This window comes from Dreissena polymorpha, chromosome 14 (genome assembly GCF_020536995.1).
Source record: "Dreissena polymorpha isolate Duluth1 chromosome 14, UMN_Dpol_1.0, whole genome shotgun sequence".
NCBI lineage: Eukaryota > Metazoa > Mollusca > Bivalvia > Myida > Dreissenidae > Dreissena > Dreissena polymorpha.
Window position 1 is genome coordinate 33,221,573 of NC_068368.1, and position 5,167 is coordinate 33,226,739.

A 5,167-nucleotide genomic window follows, 5' to 3' on the forward strand; every position below is an offset into this window, starting at 1 on the left:
AACTATCATAAGGGGACTGTGCAGGCAAAGTAATGTAACTCTGACTGGCATTTTGACAGAATTATGTGCCCTTTTTATACTTAGAAAATTGAAAATTTGATTAAGTTTTGTGTTTAGGTCCACTTTATTCCTACAGTATCAAAGCTATTGCTTTCATACTTGCAAGATTTATGAACTATCATAAGGGGACGGTGCAGGCAAAGTTATGTAACTCTGACTGGCATTTGGACGGAATTATGGGCCCTTTATACTTAGAAAATTGAAAATTTGGTTAAGATTTATGTTTTGGTCACTTTACCCCTAAAGTATCATAGATATTGCTTTCATACTTGGAACACTCACAAACTATCATAAGGGTACAGTAAAAGGACAAGTTGCATAACTCTGGTTGTCATTGTTACGGAATTATGGCCCTTTTTTGACTTAGTAACTTTTAATATATGGTTAAATTTTGTGTTTCGATCCACTCGAAGTATCAAGGCTATTGCTTTCAAACTTCAAATACTTACATGCTATCATGAGGTTACTGTACCTGGCAACTTGAATTTTACTTTGACCTTTGAATGACCTTGACTCTCAAGGTCAAATTATTAAATTTTGCTAAAATTGCCATAACTTCTTTATTTATGATTAGATTTGATTGATACTTTGATGAAACTACTCTTACCTGACATACCACAATAGACTTCACCCAAACCATCCCCCGTGCCCTCCCCCCCCCTCCCCCCCCTCCCCCCCCCCCCCTAATTTTTTTTTTTTTTTTTTTTTTTATAAGATCATCTCACAAATGACCACCACACCCTCACACTATACCCCCACCCCACCCCCCCACCCCCCCCCCCCAAATTTTTTTTTTGATTTTTTTTTTTTTTTTTTTTTTTTTTTTTAAGATCATCTCACAAATTATCACCACACCCTCACACTATACCCCCCCCCCCCCCCCCGATTTTTTTTTTTTTTTTTTTTTTTTTTTCGCTTTTTTGGAAGATAATGTAATAAATGTCCACAACCCCACACTATACACCCCTCTTCACTCCACTCCTCCCTCCTTTGTGATTGAAAATGAGAGTCCCTTCACCTTTAAAAAGAAAATAGATGAGCGGTCTGCACCCGCAAGGCGGTGCTCTTGTTAAAAACTGCACCCGCAGCCGAGCGTGGCACCCGTTATGCGGTGCTCATGTTAGCTCACCTGAGCACAACAGGCTCATGATGAGCTTTTGTGATCGCCTTTGCCAGTTGTGCATCGTGCGTCATCAACATTTGCCTTTTTTGACACCCTAGTTTTAAAGAACTACTGATTCTAGGCAACAACCTGCTCCTGTTGGGTAATGAAATCCACCAAAATGCAAGGTACCCAAATGCAGATGGCTAAAAAAAAAATTATTTAATAAACCACTGAAAGAACTTACTGTTGTTGATACATTATTTGCATAGAACTGCACTGTCAAATAAAAAAAGCAAGAGATTATGGTACCCCCAGTTGGAAGGGGTTAATGAAACAATTTAGTGGTAACATTCTAATAATGTACACTTAATGTGTATGCAAACATGAATGTACTGACTATATGCGCCTGTTCATAACATCGCTGAATATGAAGCATCAAATACGGATTATAACTGTCTCAATTTTTGCACTGAAAAACAGCATAAGACAGACTAAAGTTTAGACCATAGGAGATTAAAATCAACAGAAAGGATTGATGATGTTCTTTGTTTGGAAAATTTGAAGATTTTTTGGTCATATAATCATGCACATGTTTTGTAAAGACATGTAAATATGAGTGTCATCTGCAAAAGTATAGTTGGTGATATTCTTTGTGAAAAACTGCAACATTGGGGATTTAATTTGGATGCTCCCTTAAAGTTTGTGATTAAAACAACTTGATACTTGTTTGCACAATGAATAAGAAACTTTACATATGGGTAAAGTCCACTGTCCGTTTTTGGCATGATAAAATTGTTATCATTTCAAACTTAAAAAATGTCCCATCAAATTACACAACCAACTTGCACATTTCTAGTATTTTCAGCTCACCTGGGCACAAAGCGTGATGAAATTGCCTCTTGTCGGTTGTTGGTCATTTATATTGTTAATTCACTGAAAAAAACTACATTTTTGCTGACGAAAATTCGTTCCATAATTATATATTCTTGAAGGGGCTCAAATCTGGATCATTTGGGAATTTCTTAGAATAGTTGTTTGTTACCTACAGGGAGTTAGAAAATGTTTATTCTCATTAAAAAGCATGGTCACTACGGTCTAATACAAAGCGCGTGCAGTTTTGGATACAAGCAGTCGTTTGTCCAAACAATCTTAAACCAAGAGAGCGAATACAAGAAAAAGCAACTTATATTCTTTATGTATTGGTATAGTGAAAGTTTGTCAACATTACCTCCTGAGCTCAGTTTAGTTGGTGAGCAACTTAAGGAATTTTGACCCTCATGTTTAATGATCATTAGCTGTGTTCAAGGTATCCTGGCTGCCCTGGGGGTAACTTGCTATATACGGGTATATAGGGGTGTGCCGATTTTATGGGGTGTGTTTTTCGACTGAAATTATAGATATGGGTATGGTTTTGAGCATCTAAGTATAGATATGGGTATTGAAATCAGAAATTTGCTTGTATATAAATGCATATAGATTTGAAAGTATCAGTATCAAAATGGGTATGATAAATGTCATTCTTGTATATAAATTGGTTTCAAACAGTAAATTTCAGAAACAGGAAAGATGCAGAAACTTGACTGTGCCCACTTAATCAAATTCTAGTATTTAAATGGGTCCGGTTTATCAAAATTCTTGTATTAAAATAGTTCCACTTTCTTAATGGTATCGTATACAAATGGGTATGCTTAAAAAAACTTGTATCAAAATGGGTCTACTTTATCAAAATTCCAACTTATAACAAGAGCGCCGCATGACGGAGCAATATACGCCCGATTCGTGTGCCATTGGAGATGATACACTGATGATTGATGTATTTGTTTTGGAAATAAGCAAAAAAAACAACAACTTATATAACTGATATATTCATATATATGCATTGATATCAACTTGAACTAGAGCTTTGTCACTGAATGTGACTTATACCCCCATACCACTTTGACGCAGGATAAAAAGTTGTTTAAAAGTTTCGGATGAATACAATTTGAATTAGAGTCCGGACAAAGTGGCGCCGTTGAAAATGCACTAATTGACCCTATGACCTAGTTCTTGACCCGACATGACCCATATTCGAACTTGACCTAGATATCAACTAGATGCAACTACTGACCAAGTTTGGTAAAGATCGGATGAATACAATTTGAATAAGAGTCCGGACAAAGTGGCGCTGTTGAAAATGGACTAATTGACCCTATGACCTAGTTTTTTACCTGGCATGACCCATATTCGAACTTGGCCTAGATATCAACTAGATGCAACTACTGACCAAGTTTGGTGAAGATAAGATTTATACAATTTGAATTAGAGTCCGGACAAAGTAAAATGCACTAATTGACCCTTTGACCTAGTTTTTGACCCAGCATGACCCATATTCGGACTTGACCTAGATATCAACTAGATGCAACTACTGACCAAGTTTGGTGAAGATCGGATGAATACAATTTGAATTAGAGTCCGGACAAAGTGGCGCCGTTGAAAATGCACTAATTGACCCTATGACCTAGTTTTTGACCCGGCATGACCCATATTCGAACTTGGCCTATATATCAACTAGATGCAACTGCTGACCAAGTTTGGTGAAGATCGGATGAATACAATTTGAAATAGAGTCCGGACAAAGTGGCCCCTTTGAAAATGCACTTATTGACCCTATGACCTAGTTTTTGACCCGGCATGACCCATATTCGAACTTGGCCTAGATATCAACTAGATGCAACTGCTGACCAAGTTTGGTGAAGATCGGATGAATACAATTTGAATTAGAGTCCGGACAAAGTGATGCCTTCCGCCCGCCCGCCGCCCGCCCGCCAAGGGGTTTCACATAATACGTCCCGTATTTTATACGGGCGTATAAAAATGGGTCACATTTCAGAAGTCTCAGCGGGACACCCCTACCATAAAATTTCGGAAGTTACCCCCTGGGCCTGTCTGTATGTAATGTTCTTATTGTGTGCATGTATCATCTGTATACAATGTCAAGATTGTTAAGGTTTATATTGATAGCAATAAATGAAGTAAAATGTGTTTATGTTTGGCCTGTATATCTGTTTTACTATTTACATAGACCTATATTGCAAATGTTCAAAAAGCAGCACTCCTGTAATGGATAGGATCTTGTCCAGTATGTGTTTCCTGGACAAGCAACCTTTTGAGAAAACCCACTGAACATTGTTCTGAGAAAACTGGGCTTAATGCATGTGCGTAGTGTCATCCCAGATTAGCCTCTGCAGTCCGCACAGGCTTATCAGGGAACACACTTTCCGCTTTTATGGTATGTTTAGTTTCAAGGAAATTCCTCCTTACCGAAAATCAAGTTAAGGCGGAAAGTGTCGTCCCTTATTAGCCTGTGCGGACTGCACAGGCTAATCTGGGACAACACTTTACGCACATGCATTAAGCCCAGTTTACTTAGAACAAGGCTCCACTAATCTGCTGGGTACAAATAAAGCTAACACATTTCTAATCATTTCAAAATCACACACCTTATAAACCATTATTATTCAAATTAAGCTATCAGTGGAAGCGTTGTTTGTACTGAGAAAAATGTTTTTTTCTAAACTCATGCGAATTCCGAATCAGTCTATGACAGTTGCTAGCTCTTTACCCTGTGGCTCAGAAGCAAAGTAAAAATGACTATATTCAACCAGCATAAAACCATAACAGCCAGCGAGTAACACACATTCTTTAAAGTTGTATGCTGTTTGCTGCTCATCAGTACGTAAGGGTTGGAAATGAAGCCTTTAAAACTTTAATCTAGTAAGAAAGGTCTTAAATTTAATTTTCTAAGGGACTTCAAATGCGCCAAATGGTGTATCCGAGTGACAAAGGGTTCAAGTGTGATTCCCTGCATGTGGTATTTTTATTTCTGAAAAGATGCCTAGCACTGGTTGTACCCAAGAATTCAGCTGAAACCCTTAGCAACAAGACTTTGTATCGATTTGCCATTATCAACACTAAACTTTCATCAATATGATTATACTTAATATCAAGAGAGGAAATGAC

The 5,167-nt window shown here is 37.6% G+C and overlaps 1 long non-coding RNA gene across 1 annotated transcript; it reads right to left on the minus strand.

Moving 5' to 3' along the window:
* Positions 1 to 3,014: 3,014 nt before the first annotated feature.
* LOC127858454 (uncharacterized) lies at positions 3,015 to 4,019 on the minus strand. The gene is made up of 2 exons (XR_008038939.1): positions 3,822 to 4,019; positions 3,015 to 3,665 (listed from the first exon to the last, which is right to left on the minus strand). It is a non-coding gene; the product is annotated as an uncharacterized LOC127858454 (long non-coding RNA).
* Between the last annotated feature and the right edge of the window lie 1,148 nt (positions 4,020 to 5,167).